At 54.6% G+C, this 27,927-nt stretch overlaps 1 long non-coding RNA gene across 7 annotated transcripts; it reads left to right on the top strand.

Moving 5' to 3' along the window:
• The first annotated feature begins 4,314 nt into the window (after positions 1–4,314).
• LOC136571048 (uncharacterized) lies at positions 4,315–13,011 on the top strand. Of its 7 annotated transcripts, none has more exons than XR_010785616.1 (7): positions 4,315–4,563; positions 7,772–7,896; positions 9,240–9,365; positions 9,979–10,252; positions 10,605–10,759; positions 11,863–11,988; positions 12,328–13,011. It is a non-coding gene; the product is annotated as an uncharacterized lncRNA (long non-coding RNA). The 7 variants fall into 7 exon arrangements; XR_010785615.1 differs by having other exon boundaries at positions 9,060–9,365; XR_010785613.1 differs by having other exon boundaries at positions 7,772–9,137.
• The last annotated feature ends 14,916 nt before the right edge of the window (positions 13,012–27,927 follow it).

Genomic DNA, 27,927 nt, shown 5'->3' with positions numbered 1-27,927 from the left:
CCAATACTGCCATTACCAGAAGTTTCCCTGATTACAGTTCCCATCAGTGAGTGAGTTCAGTGGCTGTGAGCACCTGCCCTGGGCCAGAATCAAACCGAGATCAAGAACTATTTTCATTTTTAGGTGAGTTATTCTGCATCCAGTCTGCAACTGAGAATAATCCAAGTCAAGGAGCCTCGGTGTACAAGTGTTCTATCCAGCAAATTCAACTGCTGCAGTTGCAGCTGAACTTGGTGGCCAAGTCTGTTCTGACAGTGTCTGGCCTGGAATGCTCAATCTCTTTTCCCCCCAGAAAGTTCCCTACTCTCTTGGTATTTCTCCTTTTATATGATCATGCTTTTGTTAAAACTTAGAGTAGCCATTCAGAAAAATCCCTTTTCCTTTTCCCTCTCTTTGGGCAGGATGTCCTCCTGAGGATGATGGGTCACCACTTGAAGACTGATCTCAGGAAGGACAAATCAATTCTGCAGTGAGTCCTGGTGCTCCTTTTAACAATCAGCATTCCTGGTTCCCAGGGCTCTTCCTTTTCAGTAAGGCCTAAACACCTCAAGTTGTTCCTGCATATTCCCTGGAGTATTTCACTGTCTCAAGACAGACGAAGGGATCTTCAAAACTTTCTGAATTGGTTCAGCATGAGGTAACAATGCACATTTTATCCCCAAAACACCACTCTAAAGGCAGTGTCTGATTGCCCATTTCTGAGGGACTCCAGGGCCACAGGGTGGGGTCACTGCCCATGTGTTGTACAGGGGCTGAGCCTGAACCATCTGATGATCCTGGGCCCAGAAAATCTCTTACTCTGCATAATCCCCGTGACCTTTTCCTGTGCCACTCACAGGGGCTGAATAATTTCAGACTCATCGGAGATGGAAATGTTTTGATAGCAAGCACTCTCACAGGGTCCAGCCACGGTCAGACAGGAAAAGTCTCCTCCTCCCACCTTACTTTTCTTTGCTCAGATATAAACCTGTCCCTCTCTCCCCATCTCTGGGAGTCAGCACCCACATTCCTTCGTGCACAGTGAAGGAAAAAGGAAAGAAAGGTCTGGTTCCCAGTCCCTCCACAGGCAGAGTTTGAGTTGTTTACATGAGGAATTCAGGGAGCAGAGATCTTCACTTCCATCAGATCTGTCCTGTCAAGAACAAGCTGACACCCTGGGCACCAAAACAGATCACAGGAGCTACAGCAAAAAGCAGAGCTCTGCCAAAGCTGCAGGCAGGAGTCTGGCAGGGAGAGTGATGGAGCAGGAGAGTGGTGTTCTAGCAGACACAGGGGGAAGGAAGGAAGGAAGGAAGGAAGGAAGGAAGGAAGGAAGGAAGGAAGGAAGGAAGGAAGGAAGGAAGGAAGGAAGGAAGGAAGGAAGGAAGGAAGGAAGGAAGGAAGGAAGGAAGGAAGGAAGGAAGGAAGGAAGGAAGGAAGGAAGGAAGGAAGGAAGGAAGGAAGGAAGGAAGGAAGGAAGGAAGGAAGGAAGGAAGGAAGGAAGGAAGGAAGGAACTGGAAGGAAGGAAGGAACTGGAAGGAAGGAAGGAACTGGAAGGAAGGAAGGAAGGAAGGAACTGGAAGGAAGGAAGGAAGGAACTGGAAGGAAGGAACTGGAAGAGACTTCAAGGGACACAACGCTGTTTAATGGGGCAGAAGCTGAGAGACAAGTGAGCTGCAGTGCAGGGTGATTTGCATTCTTCCAAGGTGATTTGTAAAAGGGGAGAAGTTGTAGATAAAATGTTTTGATTTGCCTTTATCTCACTCTGCCTGTGCACTTGTGTCATTCATTTCATGTAGTAACCTCTACTAAACAGTCAGAGGCTGCAGCATAATTTTGTTGACCCTAAATTAAGGCAAAAAGCTGCAGTTCTGGAATTTGGAGCTCATAGTACCTAATTGGCTGAAGGGCAAAATAAAGAAGCAAAGATCAATCACAGCTTTTCGTGTCACGTGAAAAGTCAAGGCTCATGCATCAGGGAACTTGAAAACAATCAGATTCATCTAAGTTCAACCTATGTCTCAATCCTAAAATTGCATTAAAATTAAACTCCCTGTTTCTAATTCTCATTCAGTGGAGCTTAGATGAGCCTCAGATTTTTGGTGTTGCCACGATGGGAGTTACGGGAATTGATTGATTTCTTTGCAATGTGAAGTGCCAAAAATGGGAAACAGTGGCATGTTTGGGGGCTCTTTCTGCTTTCTTTCCTTTCTATTCCTGTCTATCCAACATGGCAGAAATGCAATCTAATTGAGTAGCAGGAAGGGTGACCTCCATGAAGTTATCAAGTGAGGGAAAAAAAAGTTAATCTTTCAGGCTTTGAAGGAGCTGATACCAGGAGAAAAACTGTGCCTGCAATACAAAGCCAGAAGTTATCAACTATCCCGAGAGATGTTTTCACAAATCAACAAAGAGCAAAGGCCAGGAAAAAGAAAAGAGCATTGCTCTGCTCTGTGTCCCTAAGATGGGAAACTGAAAAGCTGTGAGCATAGAGCAGGTAGGAGCTGCCTGTCAGAGGAATGTCAGCTTCCAGCTGAACAGGAATAACTCAGACGTCTCGGGATGAGTCTCTGCTGCCTTGCACACTGTGCAGTGTTTCAGTCAAAGCCCAGAAGGAGCAGAGTTTCCAGGCAGCCACAGAACACCACGTCAGGCCGTGCAGGAAGAGGATTGCAGCAGAAATGGGGCTCCTCCAGATCTACCTAAGACCCAGAAGTGACACTAGATGAGGCTCAGCTGGAATAATTGTCTTAGTTCCTTCTTTTGTCCTCTCACCCCAAATATGTTTAGCTTGTATTTTGCTTCAGCATGCTTCTATAAATCTTCCAAGGATCCATCTGGGAAGCACTTCCAGGATGGAAATGCTCTGACCTTTAGATGTTGACAGGTGAGGTGCATATTCTCATGTTCTGTATTATTGACAGTAATGGCAGTGCTTCCTTTTTTTTCTGTGGGCAGTGTAAGTTTTACGTGTTTGTATGACTTCAGTATATAGTTACCCTCCTACAAAACAGAATTTATATGCCAATGCTTTTATTCCAGGGATGTAGATGCCGTTCCCCATATGGATAAGCACATGACACCATTTAAGCCAGTGTCTGCAATGGCACCCATCCAAGTCCTCTGCAGCACAAGGCCATGGATGTGCCCACAGAGGCAGGAGCCCAGGCACGGCCAGACTGCTCAGGCAGCTCCTGTCTCCTCTGCTCAGGGTGATTCCTTTTCCAGACCAGCTCTGTGCCAGACCTTGCTCCTGCAGATGTGCCCGCTGGCACCTGATGTGTGGCAGCTTTTAAGGGCGAGTCTCCACTGATGAGGGCTGCACAGCACTGCCACTCATCCCACTCAGCACTTGGACAAAATGTAGGACTGAACTCCAGAGGTAGGAACCAGTTCTTTGTTATTTCATTGTCTGAAACTTTTTCCTTGGAGCGTGTTTGGGGAAGGATGGGAGATAGACCTTTTAACCTTTCTGCTTTTGTCTCTTTCTGTGGTGCATCATATCCATCCCTTCCATAGCTGTGGGTCTGGACTTTCTGACAGGAATTCAAGAGAAATCTTTTTCAATCTTTTGAAAGAAGCAGCCCAAGTGTTTGGGGCAATTCGTCTCAAAACATTTCTGTAAAATTTCCTTTTGGTTCTTGATGCTGCTCAGGGCCATCAGACTGACACAAAACCCCCTCAGTCATGTCCCCAGCCCCGGTGGAACGGCTGAGCTCTCTGAACTCCAGCCTTGCACTGTCCCACCGTAATTACATTGCAATTGTAGATAGAATTGTGTCAGGTTCTGGGCCACTGGCTCTGAATCCTCCTGAATCCTCAGGGCTGACCATGGCATTTGTCTGTACTTTCCTGTCCCTGGGGCTGATCACTCCGTGCTTCCCAAGGGACCAAGCGCTCGCTCTGCACAGCTCCTTGGAGCTGAGGGTGCCTGCCGACACTGAGAGATGGGTGAGTGAGCGACCCTGTAATGTTCAGGTGGGTTCGGCTGATCTCGCGTTGGTTCGGCTTATCTAGTTCGGTCGGGCTTATCTAGTTCGGTCGGGCTTATCTAGTTCGGTTGGGCTGAACGCGGTTCCGTCGCGTTCCGTTCAGTTCACCTCAGCTAAGGTCGGATGGATTCGGCAAATCGCGGCCAGAGTCGGCCGTTCGGGTAGGCTCGGCTGTTATCGGCTCCACTCGGCTGTTGTCGGCTCCACTCGGCCACACTCGGCTGTTGTCGGCCACACTCGGCTGTTGTCGGCTCCACTCGGCCACACTCGGCTGTTGTCGGCCACACTCGGCCACACTCGGCCACACTCGGCTGTTGTCGGCTCCACTCGGCCACACTCGGCTCTTCGGCCCTGCCTGACTCTGCTCCGCGCTGCAATGGCGGCCGCTGGCAGGGCTCCGCTCCCCGGCCTGAGCCCCGGGAGGGGACAGAGCGCCGGGACAGCCGCCTCAGCCCGGGTCACCCTGTCCCTGCCCGCCCCCGCGTCCCCCGGAGCGCGCCCTGCAGCGCAGAACGTGGCCTTTGGGCCAGGAGCGGGGACAATGCCCTCGGCTCGGCAGCAGCGCCGGGAGGCAGCGGGCGGTGCCCTCAGGTGAGCGGCCGGAGGGGAGGGAGCTGGGCCGGGGGCACCGGGGCCGGGGGCACCCACAGGGGGCCGGGGCTGCTTTGGGCGCTGCTGCGTGGGACCCGCTGCGGGTGGCACGGCTCTGTCCCGGGCCTTGCGGCTCTCTGGGATCGTGTGCCGTGGAATAAAGCTGGGGCTCGTCCCAGCTGCGGGAACAGCGTTTTATTGGGTGAGAAACAGAGTTCACTCTCTAGAATTTTTACACGTTTGTTAAGGGATAAAAGGCAGCGCTGGGGTGCTTGGCGGTTTGCCAGGAGCACCCGGTTCCCTTAAACCGTGTTCTCTAGATTCTGTTCCATTGCAGTGGTGTGTGCATATTCATTAGAGTTTATACATATTCAAAGAGTCCTTTTCAGTTTAGATGTTCTTTTGCTTGGTTTGAACCTTCGTGCCATCTTGTGGATTACACCAATATACTTTATTTCTTCCTGTGGTGCCATCCTGTTTTATTTTCACTCCCTCGTTATTTGATAACGAGGGTCAGTAAATTTTTCCTTTTTTTTTCAGTGCTCTGGTTTCTGTTTCTGTTATCTTGTGTTTCAGATAAGATTGTCCCCAACTGTGGGAAATCACCTCATTATCTGACACCATTTTCTGAGTTCCTTACATGTAACAGCATTTGAACATTTCACAGTCTCTATGATGCTGCAGTCTAAACTAGTGTCTGTTACAGTGCTGTTTATGAAAGCTGTGCAGTGCATACACGAACTGACAGATTATCCTTGATCCAGAGCAGTAGTTACAGACTGTCCCCTCTCAGGAGTTTTGTGGTCAATAACACCGTGCCAGAGCTCAGACATGAATGGCAAGGGCAAGAACTGCATTTGTTATGTTTCATTCTGGGCTGGGCTGAGCTCTGTTTGCCGGGAAGCAGCGGGATGGCTGTCCCTGTGCCCACCCCCCTGGGTCCCAGAGAGAAGCCGCTCCTGTGGCTGCAGCTGAGGGGCACTGGGAAACCTGAACAGTCCTGATGGAAACCGATGCCAAACCGGGTTTGGTTGGGTTTGGGACTTGCCATTTTCCCCTGATCCGTGGGTTTTGCCTTAGGAAGCAGGAACTGGGCACCAGGACATTTTGTTAGCCTAGAAGGGACGAGTTTGTTTGTATTTATTTCCTGAGGCACCTGGATCGATTTGGGTCTCAGTTGGCACCCGAGAGCCTCCTCTGTGTCCTGGGCGGGGTGGTGGCTACCAAAGGGGTAAAAGCTGGAGCAGGAGGGTGGGTGGAGAGGAGAGCAGTGGCTCTGTGGGGATTTGCATCTGGAAAGGGCCCTCAGTTTCCTGGCGGGAGTCCTGGAATCAGAGCTGAGAGTCGCTGAGCAGTGAGGATCGTGCAGCTGCAGTGCCGAGAGTGCAGAGGCTGCAGTGGGCGTTGTCTGCTCGCTCTCCTGATGTCCCATCTCTCATGCTGGGCTGGCACCCAGGCACCTGCAAGGCTGCACACCCTCAGGGCAGGGGTGGTTTGTAAATGTTTTAAATGCTGCAGCAGCTCCCTCAGGCTGGATGAGTGTGAGGATATCCAGCTCTGCCTTAGGGCTTGGAGCACGGCAAGGGTGCAGGGCTCACGGTCAGTCTTGTTTAAACACTTGTAATAGCAAAATATTTTAAAGCAGAGACTGTGAGGCAATAACAAAGGCGAGTCTGTGGCAAGGATAGGTCCGAGCTGTCTTTATTAAAGATCCACACTGCTGGATGTTGTGTCAGAGCCCTCTGGGGACAGAAGGTGTCCCCAAAGCTTCATGAAGCCCTTGTTTCCTGCTGGCAGGGCAGGGTGTGAGCCCAGCCTCGGGGGCTGTGTGGCTCCTCCTGCCTGGAGCAGGGACAGCCCGCGGGGCTGAGCCCCAGAGGTTCAGTTGCTGGAGCAGGTGGGGATCTCTTTGTGCCTGGGAATTGTCGCTGCTGCGTTCCTGGCCCAGCTGCAGGGTTCCCTCAGAGCCCGTGCCCTGCAGCAGCACTGGGAGCTCCTGGGCTGGGCAGGGAGCAGCTCTGGCCTGGGGCTCTCAGTCCCATCAGTGCCCATGGAAACCCAGCGTTTGTTCTGCTGCCATCAGCCTCTCTGCTGTGCCAGCCTCGGTGCCAGGGCACAGAGCTGTGGGAAGGCTCCATCCCATCTGTGCCAAGCGCTGCCAGCGCTTCCAGCAGTGCTGCTGGGGCACCAAGGGCTGCCTTTGGAGCCTGGCTGGCACAGAGGGTGATACACTCTGCCCTGCAGCACCCAGCTGCATCCCACAGCTGCACAGTTCAGCCAGCAGGGAGCAGAGTCAGCTCTGGGCCCAAACTAGGTTTTGTCCCCCAGAGAGCCACTGAGCTTCCTGAGGCAGCACACAGATGTGCCCTGGCCTTTGGGGCTCATGGTGAGGGCTGCCAGGGGATTGTGATAAGGCTGAGCTGGAGCTTTCTTAGAAAAGCCATCAGCTGTAAGGAGAATCTCTGGCAAACAGGTGGCTGGGGCACTGGCTGGGAGCAGGTCCTGGCCTTTTCTCTTCTTTTCTTTAACCTGTTCTTAAGAGGAGCCCAAAACTGCAAAATGGAAAGGAAGGGGGCTGTGGGGGTGAAAGTTGCTTGGCATTTTTTGAAGTGTTGCTGTGGATTTTGGTGTGTCAAGTGGCACTACCAAAACAGCATTGGAATAACCAAACTTCAGGACTCTGCGCTTAATTCCTTGAATGTGTTTGTGTGGGTGCAGGAAATGCCAAATCCCAAAGCAATTCCATGTCTGTAACTTCAAGTGCAACATCTTTAAAAGCAAGTGCTCAGTGTGGGCTTTCCATGTGGGTGCAAATGGCCCAAGGCCTTTCTTGTGTCCCAAAAGCAAAGAACCTTTCCCTGGGAGGTTTTGGAGGGGATTCTCTTTGGGATTTCTTGTGGTGCAGCATCCCGGGTGTCCCTTCCTTTGTGCAAAGTCCAATGGGAAAGGATGGAATGGCTGCCACGTGGGCTCTGGGATAAAAATGGTTCTGTTCAAATGAGGCAGAGAATGCAAGATGAAAAATGAGCATCCTTTCATTGTCTGAAATAGTCAGGAATAAAAGTGCTGGCAAAGGACACGTTTGTGTTTGAATTGGTGTCACCTCTCATGGGTAAAACCCCATAGTGAGCCAGCAGAGCAGAGCTATGAGAGCTGGGATCCTTGGACTTCCACAGTGGACTTAATTTTCTTTTCTCCTCTCTTTCAGGGCAGGAAAAATCATCCAACTCCTCCCATCTTTGCCCGAAGCTTTGGTGTGGGAGCAGCCAAAGGCAAGAGGCCTCAGGAGCAGGGCTCTGCGCTGGAGGGCTCTGGTCCTGCCCACGCTGTGGGGTGAGTCAGAGGGACACAGGGCTCCCCTTTTCCTCTCTGCTGGCATGAGCTGCCATGGCAATGCCATTGCTGCCAGCCCAGCCCCAGCTGTGCCTGCTGGAGAAGGGCAGAGGTGCAGAGGCAGTGCCAGAGTTCCCTGGGGATGCTGGAGCTGTGGTGCTGGCTATGCCCTGAGGGCAGCTTGGGCACTGTCTGTGCAGCCCAGGGCTGCTCTGGGCCCTCCTTCGGGAGCTCTCAGTGCATGCCCAGCTCTGCCAGGGCTGGCAGCCGCTGCAGGGCTGGGTGACAGCCTCTGCTGGGGCTGGGGGCAGGCACGGCCCTGGCACAGGGGCAGGGGCAGGGCTGGCAGCATTTGGGAGCCATGGGAGCAGAGTGAGGGGTGGTGCTGGGCACAGGGGTCAGCCTGTGCTGGTGTCAGCACAGCCCTGCAGGGCCCTGGCATCTGGGAGCAGCTCCAGCTCTCCTGGGGCCCAGGGATGGGCTCTGAGGGACTGGGTTTGCCTGTGCCTTTCCAGGGCAGCAGGAACAAGGGCAATGTGGTGCCAGAGCTGGGGCCCAGCAGGCTGTATTTCCCTCTGGGAAAGCAGAACAGACTCTGGGCTGAGCTGAGTTTCCTGCAAGGGCTCAGAATCCAGGGAAAAGGGAGTTCAGGAATTGCATCTGCTGCTGGGAACATTGCCTTAGGCTTGCTCAGTTTGTGTCTGTGAGCAGTGGGCTCTGGGCTGGAGAGGTGCTGTTGGCAGCAAAAGATGGAGTCAATGCTCTGCAGGGATGTGCAGGGAAGGACTGAGTGGGAGGAAGTGCAGTGTTTAGAAATGAGATCAGCATTTCTCCCAGAATTGGGGTGCAGCAGTGATGGGGGTGGTTGCGTTTGCTCTGGGCCTTGTTATTCCTTGTGCAATTTGCAAATTCTGCTGCATGAGTTACTGTCCAGTATCTTTCTAACAAAAACTGACAGAAATTGAGGTTTAGGATTAGAACTGAGGTCCATTCACTGCACAATCTTGCCAAGGCTGGAGGACTGGGATGATGGCTGCTCTCAGCAAAGGTCACTTCTCAATGCTGTGTCAGATTTGCCTCAGTGCTGGGCAGGAAAGGTGAGGGTTTGGATCAGGAATTGTGCAAACAAGGCCTGGGTGTGGTTGATTTGTTTTGTTTTTCAGTGAGCTGGGGCTGGCACAGGGAATGGTGCAGGTGCTGCTCTGGCACCAGAGCTGCTGCCCTTTGGAGCCATGTTAAAGGTGTGACCATAGAACACTTTGGGGGCTGTTTTCAGCACTCTGGGTTTCAGAGCTGCTGTCCCCAGCCCGTTGCCAGCCCCGGGACATCTGCTCTGGTTCCAGGCTGTCCTTGCTGGAGCAGCCTGGTCCCTGCCGTGCCCAAGCCCTGAGACACAGAGGGAGCCCTGTGCCCAGGGGCCTTTGGCACCTTGTCAGGAACGTGGCAGCAGCCCCGGGAGCAGGCTGGAGGTGAGAACTGGGTGTTGGGAACTGAGGAGTGCTCATCTGGGCTGGGGGGAAGGGGCAGGAGTTTCGATGCCCCTGGAGCTTTCCTGCTGGCATGGGGCAGCACAGGGAGCAGAATTCATTGTGCCCCTGCCACGGGCAGTGCTGGCCTGGGTGTCTGTGCTGTGCCACCAGAGCGTGGCACTTTGCTGCTGTCACTGCCACTGCCAGCCCAGCTGGGGGCTGTGCCCTCCTGCCAGCCCCAGCCAGGAGCTCCAGGGGTGCCTCTGTGCCCTGCTGGGAGCGTTTGCTGGGAATGTGCCCCATCCCTGGGAGCGTCCCTTTGTCCCTAGGCTGCCAGCCAGAGCTTTGGGCTGCTCAGGCTCAGGCTGGGATTGCCAAAGGCACCGAGAGGGAGCAGCACAGGGAGGGGGCTCAGAGAGGGGCTGGCAGAGCCCAGCTGGCAGGCTGGGCTGGCTGCTGCAGGTGGGGCTGTGTGCCCTGCAGGCAGGGAATGTCCCCTTCCCTCAGCAGCCCTGCAGATCCCAAGGGCTCCCAGAGCAGGATTTTATTCCTTGCCTCCCTTTATGGAGATTGATTCTCCACATTGCCATGAGCAATTCTTGGATTTCTCTAGGAGCAAACCTCCCAGCAGAGCCAGATTGCAGTGGAGACCAGAGCTGTGTTTGGAGTAGGGAGTGCTGAGAGCTGCGTCTGCCTGTGCTGCCCCAGCCTGAGCACAGGCACAGGGAACAGCCTGGACAAAGGGATTGGGGCAATGGCTGATGCCCAGGGAGAAGAGCACAAACCCACAGCCATTCAGCCTGACAGTCCCCTCCACCCAGAGCTCAGCACACATCCTCACAGGGAAGCCCAGCAGCTGAAGGGAAAAAAACCCACAGAAGAAAAAGGTGAGTTATTTTGCTGTAAAGTTATTTCAAGTTGTTATTAAAGCCCAACCAACATTTGCTCTTGATTTTGGTTGGGTCAATAACAAGCAGTGGGCACAGGTGATGCCATTCATGTGGCTGAAAACCTGGTGTGATCTAGAGGGGATCCAAGAACTGTTTGTATAGGGCAATGGAATGTGAGGGGATGTCAGGGGCAGTGAGGTGGCATTTTGGAGGGAATTGCTGAGGTCATTGAAGGGAGACCAGCAGACAATTTCCCTGGGAAATCCCAGGCCCCTCGGGCCCACAGCCAGGACTCTCCAGGGCTGAGGGGGCAGCACTGGAGAGTCCCTGTGTCCTCCTTCCTTGGCAGCAGCCAGCAGGGAAGGGGGAAGAGGATCCCTGTGGGATGAGACTGCAGAGAGCAAGCAGAGGAGCAGCCTCGGGCTGGAGAAAGGCAAAGGGACCAACACGGTGGCACCAGGGCACCTGTGAGGAACAGAATGGACACTTGGAGGCCACATGGAGGTGAGGAGTGCATGGTTTGGGCAAAATGTCAGTCAATCTCCAGAGAGATAAGGAGGGGATATTTAGGAGGGAAACGCTGAGGTGATGAGTTCACCCAGCCTGGCACAAGGTGTGTTTGCACAGGCTGGGGCCAGAGGTGGAGGTCAATCCAAAGCCAGCCCTGCTCAGCCTCTAAATCCCAGGATAAGTTGTACAGGCTGCCCACTGAGGGATTAAAAATACATGAAAATGAAACCAAGAGCATTAATGAGATTCCTGGGAATCCCATTAACTTGTTGGCAGAGCTCCTGACACAGTTTTGAGCTTTGATGACAAGAATGCATTTCTTTATTTGGATTATTCACTGTGTGGGATATGGGGTTTGTTTGGATTTTAAAGCCCTCATGGTGGCTCTGACACTGCTCAGGAGCTGGTAGAGAAGCAGAGTCAGAGCTCCTGGCAGGCACAGGGTGTTTTCCCCCATAGTGGATTGTGGAGCAATTGTCTGGGACCTGGATTGTCCCTCTGGGTGATGCCACTTGCTGTGGTTTGTATCATTCCATCCATTTAATTTCCAAAACTTCTCAGCCCAGGAGTTGGAGCTGACAGGGCAGGACAAAGATTGTTCTCTGTGTGGTGCCCAGATTTGGGGTTCCCTGTCAGCTGTGCCAGTTCTGATGAGTTATACCCATAGCCCCAAATTCCCTGCTCCATTCCCGCTGCAGTAACCTCCCAGTGCCCCATGGAGTGTGGGCATTCCCATGCAGAGCTGCTGCCTTGGACAGCAGCTGTGTCAGGAGCCAGCAGAGCTTCCAAGGAAGCTCAGCAGCACAGGGACAAGGCCAGGGTTCTATTCCATAGAAGTGGCTGTTGGGAACCCTCAGCCCAATGGTGTCCCTGGGCTCACTGGCCAGAGCTGCCTGGAATGGAGCCCATTTCACCCCCCTGAGCTCCAGGACGGAGAACATCCAGTGGATGGTTTAGAGCAGGAGAAGGCAGTGGCCAGATGTGCTCCCAGCCTGAGCTGAGGCAGCCCCTGTGCCCAGGGGGGGACATCTCTCCCTGCAGAAGTTCAGCTCCTTTCAGAGCCTCAGCAGGGGCCTCTACAAATTCTTTTCTCTCAGGAAAGGGATGCACAGCTTTGTCTTCAGCACACCTCCAGTGGCACCTACCTGGGAAAGCTTTCCATCACTTCTGCACTTCCAGCTGGATCCCTGGAAAACTCCAAACTCCATCCCACTGATTTTCAGGTACCTCTGAGGGCTGCTGCCTGGGATTGAACATCTGTGGGGGAAGATGGCCTTGGCTTTGATGCTGCTGATGGCCGATGGCCTCAGGCTGGGGAGGAGGGAAGGGATTTGGGGTGGCTGGGCCACAGCTGGCAGCTGTGTGGGAGCTCTGACCCCAGAGTTGCTGCATGAGCCCCTCTGCAAAGGGCCCGTGCCTCCATTCCCAGCAATGCCAGCTGCTCCTTGGGGTCCTGCTGGGCTGCTGGTGTGGCTTTGTCCAGGCTGAAGCATTTCCAGGGGCCTGCTCAGAGCAGCCCCTGGCCCAGGAGCCACGGTGCAGGCACAGTTCCTCCCCTGCAGATGCCAAAGACACGAGGGGCTGCTGCCTTTCAGGAGCTCCTGGCCTCCTCCTGCCCTGCGCTCCCAGCCAGCTGGGACACAGCCAGGGAACACCAAGGAGCATGGCTGGCAGCCAGCAGGAGACACCGAGGCCCCTGGGCCAGAAAAACAGCCCTGGCCTCAGCAGCCAGCATCGTTTGGAGCTGGCAGCACTCACCTGCAGGCAACGCCCCCCAGCACTCTCCAGAAGAGCTTTGGCCACGGAGCAAGGTAACCCTCAGGGCTTGTCTTGTTCGCTTCTTCCTGGCGAAACAAAGGGACATTGTGGGAGCACATTTACAGCTGCTGGGGAAATCCTGGCAAGGGCAGAACAATCAGGGCTATGGGGAAGAGTTTGGTGCTGACATGTTGAGTGCCAGCCAGTTCTGCCCCACAGCTATTGCAGGGGCTGCTGTGTAAAGCAGCAGTAGCAGAAGGGAAGGAGCTGCATTTGTAGAGGAGTTCTCTTAGTGGCAGCAGTCATTCCCATCCCACACAGGGCCTTTGGAACAGCCCTGGGATTGGCTCAGGTGTTTGGAGCAGGGTGCTGAGAAGGCCAAAATTCTGGGTTTGATGCACAGCTGGGCCGGTCACTTCTCAGCATTTGACTTGATGATTCTCACGGCTCTGGAAATAAAGAACAAAGAGTTACCACTGGTTTTTTAACCCATGGGGTTTTTCCTAGCGTTTCCCTGGGGCTCCAGTCGCACCCCAGGCACAACGGGAGCGGGAGCATCAACGCCTCGGCCCCAGCGGCCGTCCCAGAGCGGCTGCTCCTGGCTGGGAAGCTGCAGCCCCCAGCAGGGGCTGCGGGCACGGAGCAGGGGCTGCGGGCGCTGTGGCTCGTAGGGGAGCGCGGCGCTCGAGGCGTTACCGGGCCGGGGGGCTGCGGGGCGGCGCCGTGTCCGCCAGGGGGCGCCCCGCGGGGCGGGCGGCGGCGCTGAGCGAGCGGCGATGCCCATGGGGTCCCGGGGCCGGTACGGGCGGTCTCGGTGTCCTTCCCGCTGCCAGCCGCGATCCAGAGGCTGCTCCGGGGAAGCGTCGTCCTCCTGGCGAGCACGGCAGCGGCACAGCACCGGCTCCCTGCTGCCGCAGCCGGAGCGTGCCTGGAGCCCCGGCGGGACCCAGCCCCGCGCTGGCCGTAGCCGGAGCGGCAGCGCCTGTCCCGGAGCGGCTTTTCCCCAGCGCGGCGGTGGTGGTCCCGATCCCAGCCCCAATCCCACCTCGATCCTCCGGCCCTGGCACTCATACCCTGCCCGCCGAGGAAGAAGCGGCTCGGCCCAGCTCCCATGGGAAATACCAGCAGGACTAGGATGCTAATCCCCAGGCCTAGATCCCGATCCCAGTCCCACCCGAGCGCCTTGGATCCCGCGCAGCACCAGCAGCAGCCCCCGATCCGGATCTCCGCACAGCGCTCCGACCGCCGCTCCCGCCGCAAGCCAAGATGAGCATCCCCCGCAGAAAACGGGACAGGCGCCGATCGGCCGGGATTTATGGGCGGGCGGGGGGCGGGGGGAAGGTGGGGCCCCGAGGGCGGGGCCGGCACAGGTGCGAGGGGCGGGGCCTGCACAGGTGTGAGGTACCCCAGTGCGGCTGCGCGGGGCGGGGCCTTGGGGGATTTAAGGCGCGGGGAGGGCACGGCGGAGCAATTTGCTCCTGGGCGTTGGGTGAGGGAGGTTGCTGCCGGCCGGGGCCCTATATCTCTTTTTCTCTGCGTTTCTTTTCTTCTGCGTTTCTGTTGTGTTGTATTTCTGTGTACTTCTCCTTTCCACCCCTCCCCCACCCCCTACACCCTCCCCCCCCCAAACCCCCCCCCTCCCTCTCCCCCCTAGCCCTCCCCTCCCTCCCCCCCTACGGCCGCCCCTCTCTCGTTCTCTACCCTACATACCCTACCCTGCTTTCCCATCCTCGGCCTCCCTCCCCAGCCGGACTCCCCCCTGCCCCCTCTCCCTGCTCCCCTTCCCCCCCACCAGTCGCTCCCCACCCGCCCTCAATCCTGCTCCTTCCTCCACCCTTCCTTTCCCCCAGCCCCGTCCCCTGCTGTCCTGCACACCCCGATTTCTCCCCAACTTCTCCTCCGTTGCCCTGTTCTCGTTCTCCATTCCCCACTCTCCTCCTTTCCTCGCAACCGCGGGGCTCGGGGTGCCGGGCAATAATAAAGCCCTGAGGGCCGGAGCCCGGCGCCCCCGGCCTCGCTGGGGTCCCCACACGGGGCCGGAGCCGCTCTGCGGGTCCCCCCATTGCAGTCCAACACACCGCCCGACACCGCCGGGGCTCCGGCTTTCCCAACATCACACTGGGGGGGTCCTGGGGCGGGGGGCCCGAGTTACAGGGGCCCCCTCATTAGGAGGGGGTCCCAGGGGGGAGGGGGGCATAGGAAGGGCCCCCTCATTAGGAGGGGGTCCCTGGGGGGAGGGGGGGGGATAGGAGGGGCCCCCTCCAGAGGAGGGGGTCCCTTGGGGGGGGTGGGGGCGGGCCCCCTCCAGAGGAGGGGGTCCAGGGGAGGGGGCGGGGCTTGGAGGGGGAATTACCCCGCCCCAAGCCCCGCCCCCTCCCCTGGACGCCCTCCTCCGGACGGAGTGCCGCCCCGGCCCCTCCAGGGACCGCCCCCCTCCTCCGGACCGGGGCCCGGTGGGGAGGGTGGGGCGGGCGGGGACAGGACGGCAGGGGACGGTCGTGTGTCTGACAATTTTTTTTTTTTTTTTTTTTTACGTGTGTTCACGCTGCACAGTGACATGCCCCCCTCGGCTTCCCCCCCCACCCCACCCGACCCTCCCTCCCCCCCGGACCCCGGTCCGGAGGAGGGGGTCCCTGGAGGGGGCCGGGGTGGGACCCCGTCCGGAGGAGGGGGTCCGGGGAAGGGGGCGGAGCCTGGAGGGGGAATCATTCCCCCCAGGCCCCGCCCCCTCCCCTGGACCCCCTCCTCCGGAGGGGGCCCTCCCCAACCCCCCCCAAGGACCCCCTCCTCCGGAGGGGGCCCCTCCTAAACCCCCCTCCCCCCTGGGACCCCCTCCTAATGAGGGGGCCCCTGTAACTCGGGCCCCCCGCCCCAGGACCCCCCCAGTGTGATGTTGGGAAAGCCGGAGCCCCGGCGGTGTCGGGCGGTGTGTTGGACTGCAATGGGGGGACCCGCAGAGCGGCTCCGGCCCCGTGTGGGGACCCCAGCGAGGCCGGGGGCGCCGGGCTCCGGCCCTCAGGGCTTTATTATTGCCCGGCACCCCGAGCCCCGCGGCTGCGAGAAAAGGAGGAAACGGGAGGACGGGGAGACAGGAGAGATGAGGGTGGTGAGGACAAGGAGGGAGAGGGGTCGGAGTGACGAGGGAAGCGGGACAGGAAGGGAAAGACCGAGGGGGGACAAGAGGGACGGTGGAAAGAGGAGGAATAGAAGGGAGTAGTGGGGAAGGGACACGACAGGAACGAGTGGGGGGAGTCAGGTTTGGGAGGAGAGGAGCGTTTTAGGGCGAGAGGGAAGGGGGAGAAAGAAACGGAATACGCGGGGAAGGAAGGAGGGGGGGTAGAGAGAGGGACAGAAGGGGAGGCCGAAGCCTCCGCGCCTTACCGGCGGAGCCCGCACACGGAGCTCCCGTCCGCACCGTGCTCTGAGTGAGCAAATGGCGGCCGAGGCGATTTCCGGGGTCTAAAACACCTCGGCCCCGCCCCGCGCAGCCGCTCTGGGGCCCCGCACACCTGAGCCGCGCCCGCCGTGCACACCTGAGCCGGCCCCGCCCCTGGTCCCGCCCTTTGTGCCGCCTGGCCCCGCCCCCGTTCTCTCAGGCCTCGTCCCTTGTGCCGCCCGGCCCCGCCCCTGTCCCCGCCCCCTGTTTTCAGGCTCCGCCCCCCACACCGCTGTCCCCCGCCAGGCGGGGGCGCCGCGCTCGCACCGCGCTCCGTGTCCGCCAGAGGGCGCCCTGCGTGGTGCCGGCCCCACACGGCGGCTCCGCACCGGGGAACGGCCGCGATCCCGCACCCGGCAGCGCCCCGTGCCCGCGGCCATCCCGGGCCCCAAACCGGTCCCGGGCCCGCTGCCGCTTCCATCCGCCCAACGGGGGAGAGGCGGCACCGCCCGGCACACCCCAGCGGCGCTCTGCCCCCCACCCCCGGCCGCGGTGGCACCGTCGCATCGCCCCGTGCCCGCGCTCCGTGGCCCCGCCCCTCGCACCTGTGCCGGCCCCGCCCCCCTGTCCCCCCCGGTCCCGGGGCTATCGCTCGGGAGCCTCGCTCGGCGCTGTGCGAGCCCCGCCCGACGGCTGCTCCCGCCGGGGACCGCTCGGAGCCCGGGGCGCTGCGGCGGGGCCGTGACCGCGGCCTGGGCTGCGGGGGCCGAGCGCTGCCTGGCTCTGCCGGGGGGCCCCGGGCGGTGCCGCCTCTCCCCCGTCGCCATCAGGACTGGCATCGCTATGGGGCGGGAGGGGCCTGGCTCTCCTGAGCCCGCAGAGCCCCGTCCCGGTGTCACCTTCCGTGTCCCGGCGCCGCGGGCGGGAGTGGCGTCCAGGGAGCGGCAACCGCCGGCCCCACCTTCCCGTCCCGCTCCGTCGGGCCCGGGCTCGCCGAGCCCCGGCCGGGACCCGCCCAGGCCCGGGGACACAGCAGCTCCCGCCCCGCCTCCTGCCCCCGGCACCTCCCCGCCCGCCCGGCAACGGCCCCGGGGCCTCCGGCACCCGAGACCGCGGCGGGGGCTGGGCCCGAGCCCCCGAACGCCGGCCCCACGCGCCCCGCAACGCCGCGCTCCCGGCTCCTCACCCCCCGCCCATCGGCACCGGGGAGAGGCCCCACGAGTGTCCCGGCTCCGGGAAGAGCCTCGGCCGCAGCTCGGCCTCCGCTGCCGAGCGCCACGAGGGAGCGCCTGAGTGCTTCTCTCAGCCCCGAAGCCGCCCCCGTCAGGCCGGGGCCGAGCCCGGGCCCCAAAATGCAGGACTCGGCCTCTGTGCTCGAGGCCTGGGCGAGCCTCGTTCTGCACCCCCGAAACACAGGGCTCAAGTCCCGGCTTCACAGCCCTCGGCCTGGCCGGCTGGGACTGGGTCCAAGTGCCAGCAGCGGAGGACTTTGTCTCTGAGCCCTCCTCACCTTCACCACCACAAAAAAAAAACCAAAAAACACAAAAAACAAAAAACAAAAAACAAAAACAAACAAAAAAAAAACCAAAAAAAACCCCCAACCAACCAAACAAACAAAAAAACAACAACAACCCAAAACAAGCAAACAACCCACAGGACTCCCGATTCTGAGACCAGAAAAATGCCCAATTTATTAGTCTCAGTTCACAGGCTCGTGGAATTGACTGCAGACATCCCCACAGATGGTCACAGGGAATGGACCTCTCACACATTTGATTCTCCTGGGAGAACTGCCTCAGGCTGGCAAAAAACCCACCCGTGGCATTAGAAGGTAGGAAGCCTGCCCTGAAAGGATGCCATAAAATGCAGCCTGTCTGCAATACCGCGTTATCCCAGCACTGTGATATCCCATTATCCCCAGCCGGGTTTGTTGCGCCGCCTCCGGCTCACGGAGCGATGCCGCTCGTGGCTCCAGGCGCTGCCGCGGCGCGGGGAGCAGCCCCGGATCCGCTCGGCCCGGGGGAACCGAAGGGGTGCCCGGTGCCCGGGCCGGAGCGGGCAGCAGCGGGTGACGATCTAGGCGCTCCTGCCCGGCTCCTGAGCTCAGGCTGAGGCAGCTCCCAGCTGCCGCCGCCGGGAAGGAGCAGCTCCCCAAGGATGGCCGCGCTCCCGGGCCATGGCAGCTGCCCCGCCTCTCTCAGGGACAGCGGCAGCTTTGGCAGAGGAAGCGGAGCCCCAGCGGCCGGGGCTCGGCAGCAGCCGGCACCGAGCCCCTTGCACTGAGCGGGAGCAGAGGGACGGGCCCGAGCCCGGGACTCGCATCCCGCCCGGGGACTCGGGGACGCGGGCTCTCTGCTCGGGCTCCGCCAGGAGGAGGAGGCGGATGGGAGTGCCCGGGAGGAGCCGGCACTGCCGGCCGACAGGGCTGCTCCTGAAGGGAGAACTCGCTCTGTGCTCCTTGGGCGGGATCAAGGCATGGCCAGAAGCTTTCATATTCATTTTACAGACTCTCGCACACCGACTGCTACCAACGTGCACTGTGCAAAGCAGCCACAATGGCTGCAGGCTCCAAAACAAAGATAAACAACGCTGTTCTCCTTTCCTTCTTAACGCAATCACACCTAGCTAAGATTCCTAACACTGATGCCATTTTCTTTTGAAAACTCTGGCCAATACCATGCCACTGACTAGGTCTCAAAAGCGGAAAGATGACAGCCATCAATTAAAGCTGATGCCAGATCTTTGCCTATTTAGCTTTCCATGACAGAAATCCCTGGATGGATCCACGTGCTCCTCTGCTCCTATCAGCTGAGCTTTTGTCTCACTCTAATCTCATTAGGATGCCCTAAATCCAACCTGTTCTGCTTCTCAGAGCAAAGCCTGCTGCCATCTCTGCTCGTGACCTTTGCATGGCACACATTGTTAGCACACTGATAATGGCAAAACAAATTGCCTCTCCTTCTTTCTGCAGTGAACAGTTCAGCTTCTGGGGAGCTGCAGCTGTGACACTCATGAGCAGCTCTCAACATGATCTCAGTGTGGAGCTGCTCTTTTCCAAGTCTGCCCCTGTAGAAAATCCACGTTGTTGGAAAATGTCACCAAAGTGGGAATTGCTGCTGAAGCTCTCTTAGCGCACAAGGGCAGAGCCATTCCTGGGGCTACAAGTGCCTCATTCCCACTTTTCACTGCTCTTGGATCAACCTATGTGTTCATTTCCATCTTCCTGAGAAGCCTTGATCTTTTGTAGTGGAATCAAAGTGAAGCAGAGCTGAGCAAAACCCCACCTGTTGCTATGATCCTTCCCACTGCTTTTATTGATGTTGTTCCAGCTGGATTTATTTCATTATGAAAAGGTAAATTCAAGAGTCTTTTTATCTCCACGGTTTACGTTGTCTTTTGCTGGCTTGGACTTTTGCTTTCTGCCCTTTGCCGGTCTGGGCACGTTCACCTTTCAGGATTCCCATCCTCTGCCCTGCCCGGGCTGCCTCTGGCTCAGCTCCCTTGGCAGCCGCTGCTTCCACCTGAGCTCTCGGCCTTTAGCTCGCGTCCCTTTCCATGGGCCACGCCTCCCAGCTGCTCCAGCCCGGGCATTCCCGCCTGGGAACAAGCAGGGATTCCCTGCCCTGGCCCAGGGAAGCCTCCGGCCCTGCAGGCATTGCCGAGGCTCAGGGGCCGCTCCAAACCTTTGGTGTCCCAGAGCTCCCGGATCAGTGCCAGGGCAGAGCTGGGAGCCTGTCCTAAGGAGCGGGACTGACGCACGCGGTGCCTGCAAAGTCCCCCATGGATATTGGATCCAGCTGGCAGGAGCAGGTGCGGCCAAGGCAGCCCATTCCATTTCCTGCCCACCGAGAGATCTCCAACACTTCAGCCTGCTAAGGCTGGCACACAAATCCCTGCCCTGGGGCATGGCACCGACTGCAGCGCACCCAGGAGAAGGCAAACGCAACGACCGGGGCTCAGTTCTGAGGCTGGGATCGAGATTCATTCTCAGCCATTTCAAACAAGGATTGCACCCCACTGCTCAGTTCTTTCTGCAGCTGGGACTCCAGGAAGAGGAGAAAGGAGGCAGTTTACTGGAGCCCCTTTCCTGCCAAACACTGAGGGTCATTCAGGTGCTGAGAGAAAGCACAGCCAGGGAGAGCTGCCCCTGCTCTGCTGGGATTGCACCCTGCACTCACGAGGGACAGGTGGCTCTGTGAAATCGGTCTCAGCATTTTTGTGCCTCATAGCTCCCACTGAAATGATTTTGACCAGAACTGAGACTGCTGAGCGTCACTGAGCAGCACAGGAGACATCCAGCAATGCCCATGAGCTGGCAGAGATGATTGCTGGCGCTGGCCTGAGCCCTGGGCTGAGAGTTCCAGTGGCAGCAGCAGTGACAGCCACCCCGGCATTGCCCAGAAACAGGAGAAACCGCCCCTGCCCTGCCTTTGGGGAGAATGTCTGCTGTGCATCTCCCAGTTACAGCCCCAGCGCTCCCTGGGCTCCTGCAGACATTAATTCCTTCTGCCTTCCTCACAAGGCATCTCCACTCATTCCATCGTCTGCCTGCTGGGCAATGCTCCCCTCCTTATTGCACAGGGGAGAGCGAGGAACTCTGCAATTGCCTGCACTGAGCTCCTCTCCCATCATCTCCCACTCCTTTCATGGCCTCACCAGCCAGGAGAAACATTCAAGGGGGAAAAAGTGTGCTGTGCTCTAGGCAAGGGCAGAAAGGGGCCTGAAGAGACAGATTTTGGATTAACTCTGGCTGGAGAAAACCAAAGTCAATCAGGATTGCCTCAAAATGAAAACAAGAAAGGAGGGGATTGTTAAAGCCATTTATAGAGTCACATTAAGGTCTGTTCCTCAAGGTTTTGGCTTTTGGCACTTCCGTAAGCAGCACGACAGACTGTGGGCAACTGTGACAGACTGCACAGAGGAGGGGGTTTTTTATAAATAATATAAATAATAAAAAATAGAGATATTATTTTTATATTGTATATTTCTTATATTTATTTGTAATACATATTTATAGATATGGGTGTATATAATATATATTTGTATATTTCTATTTCTATTTTTATATTATTTATATTATTTATAAAAAAACCCAGCCTATAACCAAATAAAATCAAAAAATCCCCAATTTATTTTAACTATATTTAAATACTTTTAGATTTACAATCTAGATTTATATGTCATTGGATATATATAAAATAGACTATCATTTATATATATTATGGTATGTTACAATAATATACTATATATTATAGTTTTACATATTTATCTATTTGTTTTCTATATTTATGTTTACCACTATCATTTAATATTTATTTTTATATTTATATTTATTTCTACTTTAATCTATATATTAGACCATATCAATTCATTGACCCAACGCATCAGAACCACAAAAATCCTGCGCCTTCGTCAGCACCGGTACGCAGCCCACGCTCATCCCATCGCAGCATATCCAAACAAAACCTATTTCTAGGACTAACAGAACAAAGACCCCACAACATTTAACCCTAAGAAAAACTCAAATCAACCGAACTGTCAAGAAATTTGAAATCCCACTATAACTAGCCCAAAAGCTCCGTACATTCTCATCATAAACTTCCTCCTAAACCAATGGCTCAAAACCCCAAAAAACTCAGATACACATTGAAAATGACAGAACTGCTAGTAAAAACAAACACCAATTAAAAAAATCAAACCAACTCACTAAACTCAAAACCCTACAACTGACCCTAAACATTACTATAAAAACCCCCAAAGCTCTACATTTATGCTAACCCACAAATAATAACCAATCATCTATAAAAATTATTTTAAAATATTAAAAAAGCATTAAAATAAAAAATCTAAACTATTAAAATACTAAAAAATATCACTACCCAAATTTAAAAACATATTGCCTATAAAAACCCACCATATAAATGCCCCTGTCTCAAAAAATAAAACTAAAAAAAAAAAATCAAACCAGAAAGAAATCGGAACTTAGGAACACTAAAACCAGAACGTTCAAGAAGTTCCACCATATCCCTGATCATACACCAACTACAAACAACGTGAAACAATACAAACAATTCTTAAAAACCGCCTTAAAACCACTACATTAAAAACCCTTTCAACAATTCAAAACTGCAGTGAACAAAAGCCATCTAATAAATTAACACCCAAAACTCCAGCAGCCCAGCTGGCCCTACCAAATCTCTCTGTTGATACATACAGTAAACAAAACCAAAATCCCAGGAATACCTGTCAGAAGTCTAGGAAAGAAACCTCTTGAAATTAATCCTACCTCAAATACAAACCAACCCGTCCAGAAAGTGAGCTTCACTCAAAAAACTATTTACACAGAGTTAATAAGACCAAGAAATAAAACAACACACCATATACCACCAACAAATACAACAGTGAAGGAAAAAAAATCTACTTTTTTTTCTTTTTTATTTTTTAAACTAACTTCTTTTATTAGCCAGAACAAAAGGTTTTGCCAGGACTGTAACATCTTCTCCTTCTCCTTCTGAAATGTCCCTTCTCCTTCCCAAATTCCTTACAACTTCTGAGTTTAAATCCAAGCCAAAAGCAAAATTCGTGCACTTGTGAGTCCAGGGCTCCTTTCAGATTCTGTGTCTCACTCCACAGCTTCTCACACTTTCAGTCTGAACGCTGTCCTGCCCTGATGAGTTTGACAGAAGAATTGGCACATGTTAAGAGAGCATTTCCCTCCCTCCCTCCCTCCCTCCCCAGAGCTGGTTTCCTTAGTGCATTTCAATCGATCCCAAGCCCGCAATGATGCGCGCTCACCTCAAGGCTCACAGCAAGCACACAGCAGCTCAGGCTGACTTGGCTCCAGGGCTCCGTGCCTTAGATAGCTGAGAAAACTTCCCATGAGCCTCTGTCCCAAGACATTGGAATGCAATTTCCCTGCGCATTTGGTGGCAGCTTTGGGTCCCTCTGGGGGACGGCACCCAGCGTGACCCCCGCCCCTCGCCCGCCCCCCACCTGCTCCTGCACCGCAGTGGGGCTCCCTCTCCTGGGCACCCCGGGGTGCCCCCAACGGCATCAGAGCCCCGAGTCTTCACCCCCTCTTTTCCTGACCCCCAAAGAAGGCTCAGAACTGCCCTGGACAGCAGCGCAGCGCTTCCCCCAAGCCCTTCCCACACGCGCATGGCCCCAGCAAGGGATTCTGCTGCAACAAGAAAGGGGGGGCAGCCCCCAGAAGGGTTGAGGTTCCTGCCCAGCCTCGCTGTCACGGGCCGGGGGCAGCGAGAGAGGGAGCGGCACAGACGGCGGGGACGGCCCGGCACAGGGCGGGGGCCGCTCTCAGCGCGATGCCGGCAAAGCCGCAGCTCCGGCGCTGTCGGCCGGGCTGCTTGAGCGGCACGGGGGGATCCGCCGAGAGCCTCCGGCCCCGCGCGGGGACTCCTGCAAGGGCCCAGCGCCGCCGGGCTCCGGCCCTCGGGCCTTTATTCTCCGGCAGCCCGAGCCCCGCGGCTGCGGGGCAAAGAAGGAAAGGGGGCACGGGAAGAGAGGAGCGAGAGCAGGGCATGAGAAAGGGCGGCGAGGGAGCTCGGGCTGCGCAGGAAAGCGGGACGGGAAGGGAAAGCCCGGGACGAGGGTACAGGGAGGCTGGGCAGAGGAAGGAGAGAGGGGGAACAGAAGGGAGTAGCGGGCTAGGGACAGGACAGGAAGGAGCCGGGTTTGTGGGGGGAGAGGGAATGGGGGAAAGGGAGCGAGAGAAGGCGAATACGGGGAGAAGGAAGGAGGGCTAGAGAGAGGGACAGGCGGGGAAGCCTCCCAGAGCCCCGGCTGCACCCCGAGCCCGGCCCGGCGCCTCGCCCTGCCCGGGATGCTGCGCTCGGCGGAGCTCGGCTCGCTCCGGAGACGCTCGGCTCGAGTCGGCTCTTGTCGCCTCAACTCGGCTCTTGGCGCCTGCATTCGCCTCTTCGGCCGAGCTCGCCTCGCTTCGGCCCAGCTCCCAGCCGCTCTGTGCCTTCGGCGCGCCTCGGCTCCGCTCGCCTCGGCTCGGCTCGCTGACGGCGGGCGGGCAAGCGCCGCCGCCTCACGTTCAGCTCGCCCGGCTCGGGGCTCTCCCGCTGCCGCGTCCCGCGGGCGGCCCGGCCATGGCGCGGACACGACCGGGAGCGCGGGCTCGGGCAGGAGCTCATTAGGCTGGGACCGCACTGGCGCTAATTAGCGCGCACGAGAGCGGCAGGCTCGCTTCGCCTGAGCTCGGCTCGCTTCGCTCCAGGCAGCCTCGGAAGCCTCGCCTCGGTTCGCTCGAGGCCGTCAGGGTCGGCCGCTCTCGCCTTGCTTCGGCCGAGCTCGTGCGATTCCCCCGAAGGCGGCGTCGTTCGGTTGTGTTTTTAGAAATATCTTTCTCTATCGATTGTATCTTTCTATAGTTAGATTTATATTTCTAGAATACTTCTATTAATCCAAATAAAAACCCCATCTCTAACCAAATAAATACAATAAATGCCTTCTTTTAAACGATATTGAAATATTTTTATTTATACTTTGTAGAATTACATTCACATTTATATTTATAGTTTCTTTTGATGCAATCTATTAATAATTATATATAATATCTATAAAATTCTAGTCATGTATTTAAATTATTATTTATATTATGTATCGTATCTACTGCTGCAACTGATTTTTTCTTCTACTTTTAAACTGTATGTATTTATGATATATTTCTAGACTTAGTTTTCTACCTTCATATTGTTTGTATTTATAATTTTTATAATCAAAACCCTGCCTATTGGCAAGTAAAAAACCCCCACTTTATTTAATAATTTAAAAAATATTTTTATATTTATAATTTTCATATTTCTATTTATAATTTGCTCTCTAGTACGTGATAACATACCTGCTCCTGCACCGCAGTGGGGCTCCCTCTCCTGGGCACCTCGGGGTGCCCCCAACGGCATCAGAGCCCCGAGTCTTCACCCCCCCTTTGCCTCTAGTTAGAAACTACACTGGAACTTTTTTCTGGAAACAAAGACACGACCTAAATCCTCTCCCCATGTCCTAGACAGATAGATGTTCAGTTCTTAGTTGACTGGGCAGCAGTTTCTTCAATAGAATGAGAAACAATATGGAAACGTTTTAGCTACAAGCAAATAGGCAAATCTGAACAAGGTCCTGGTGGCCAGCCACTGCAGTTATTTTGAAGCAATTTTTTAAACAATCAAATACTGATCCCACAAAAAATAAAGCAAAAAGCTGACTACTGGCTAAGAAAGAAGGAAAAATTAACTTTTGACGACAACAACAACATTCCAAGGACACAGGCTTTTTTCCAATCTCATACCTTATTACTACCTCTCTTGGGAATTCTCATCGTGGATCCCAAAAGGAATAAATCCCTCAGCGTGTCCTAAAGCACCAAGGAGCTACCTACAAGTGAAGGTGGCTACTTTCAGTGCAGACACAGCTGATGACACAGCAGTAGCGCAGTTCTATGCTGCCCAGGGATAATACTGTCTCCTCTTCTCCAGCAGCTGACTCTCTCCTGCCATGGTTTCTGTAAATGCATCAGAGCACGACCTTAAACACAAACAGGCAAGAAAACACCATCAGAAGTCTTGCATTAAGCACTACAAGAAGGGTTCCAAGCAGAGACCAACAGAATTTCAAGGAAGCAGTATGCAATTAAACCACCTCAGACTCGTTCAAGTATCCGGCAGGTAGATGGAACCAAAGTGGAACCATTCAGAAACGACAAAGAAAACCTCCCCAAGTATTTATACAGGAGTCCTTAACGTCAGAAATGGGATGACAGGTTATGTTCAGATAAGATGAATGTTTATTTGGATGTAGAAATAAACTTCTCTCATGGTCCTTTGCCAAAAAATAGAACCTACAAGTGAACACCTACACCTGCCTAAAAAGACCTAACGAGCCCCTGGCAGCCACCGGCATCAAAGCACAGGGGATGTTTCTAATCCAGGCTAAGGAGAACAATATCACCTTTTGTTCTCTCCAGTTTGTTTCCTCTGCAGTCCTATTTGCTTCTTATGATTTTTACACTCTCTGTATCTTCTCGGGCAGCGCTGAGTCTGACGACCGGGATACGAGAGTCCTTCCCTGCCCTACGGAGAGAACCAGGAAAAAAAGTTAAAAAAAGAACAGGGCAGTTTGAAGTTAATACTTCCGACGAGAAGCAGCACCTGACAAACAGAGTGAACAAAGCGTGACACCTCCCTGGGGACAGAAGACTTACAAACTCTCCGGGATTTACAATCCCAGTAACCAAGCCCTTCAGCACAGCAGCCAAGTGTCCCATTAGGTGGTGCTGCACCAAAGAATGATCCGAGAGGTTCCAAAGAGTGAAACGCACGTTATTTTCCAAAGACGTAAAATCGTGCAAAATAACAAAACTACCATAGATCTAAACTACAGGGCAAGAGTACAAGTGTTAACTTGAGGAGCTGGAACCATCCAGGTGAGCAACTGCTACCTGGATCCTCAACAGAGTTTGAGGAACCCTCCAGGATACAGAAGGGTTTTCCCCAGAAATTACAGAGGCCGAGTTTTGATAGAAGTACACTTGCCAGATGCTCAGAAACGTCACCCATCCTCCTCCGGGTGTCCTGAGAGAGCTGCGAATGGCTCTCACGTGGTTTGAGCTGGTTCTGTAAGGGCTCAGGGTGAATTTCACCAGATGCAACCAAACTGGGCAACACCCAGTGGGACAGAAGGAACCCAAAGCTTGTTTTACCCAAAGCTTGGGTAAGCAGAGCTCCAGCAAATACTGAGGAAACGGACAGAACAGGGTAACAAATAATAAACATACCTTTTTTTTTTTTTTTTTTTTTTTCAGATGAGCAAAACAATTAAGGAGAAGGTGAAAAACTCACCATGACTGAACATTTCATCACCTGTAAGCTGACCATCCTTAGCATAGAGGACTCCAAATTTAAAATTCACCGATCCCTGGAAAATAAAACCAAATATTATTTGGTAAACAGTCAAACAGAAGACATAACAATTTGGTTCCTCTAATCTTTGCATACATCCTACACATCAGAACATACATTTTATACTATCTCCTACTACACGATAATTTACCTTTAAACTTTGATAGTATAGCATAAAACCATTAACTTAGATTGGTGATCAATTATTATTAAGTTGGTGCTTCAAGTTATTTTTGCTGTCAGGTTCAAAAAAACATTACTTCTTTTTACTGTAACGAGCAATTGATTTAGAAGTCATCAAAAGCCCATCAAAATACAAAGCTGTACTCACCGGACGGGTCTGTGAGCAAGAAGTAGTTAGGCTTGTACTCATCTCTTGCCCTTCAAGAACCAATAAATCCTGTCAACAAAAACAGCATCTTCAGCCCACTCCTATTAAAGATTCTACAAGGATGATGGTTTTATTTGTGTTTAGAAGTTTGGATTTGAAATGGCCAGTTCAATGGATAAAGAGACAGTTTAAGTAGTATTAGATTATCATTATTCTTATTCTTATTAGCTACTGGAAGAAACAAACCAGTAGTATCTATACTTAATTACTTCTATTTCCAGGAAATCATAAAGAAAAAGAACCAAACAAAAAAAAGTCACTTCCTACCTTTTGTATCTCAGGATGAAAAACGTCTCTTGGGCTCTTCTCCAGTTTCTCCAGACTCCTGGCACTGAAATGCAAATGAACGAGTGCTTTAGAGGAGGACAAGTGCACATTCCAACCCCAAACCACCAACGGATTGCAGTTACAGCGCTTACAAAATGAATCGTTCCCAGAGCCTCTGGGAAATGGAACGGTTGGTGCAACTGCCATTTCTTCCCCAAAATACTAACTTCCAACACTTCCTAAACTTAGTTTGCATTTTAAAAACAGAAATTAGGGAGACTCAGGGTGGAGATCAGGTTGAAAGTGATTTCCTTCTAAAGCACAGGGCTCTGTTCCATCACCCTTCACTTTGGCTCCACACAGAATCACGGGGAGCATTTTAGGAGGGCTCAAGAACCAATTCTATTTCTCTCTTTTTTCTAGTTCTCTCTCTTCCTAAATCATTCAAGGC

The sequence above is a fragment of the Molothrus aeneus genome, unplaced genomic scaffold (assembly GCF_037042795.1).
Source record: "Molothrus aeneus isolate 106 unplaced genomic scaffold, BPBGC_Maene_1.0 scaffold_57, whole genome shotgun sequence".
NCBI classification, from domain to species: Eukaryota; Metazoa; Chordata; class Aves; order Passeriformes; family Icteridae; genus Molothrus; species Molothrus aeneus.
Note: the sequence above shows the minus strand (reverse complement) of the source record. Positions and strands in the feature narration are given on the sequence as shown.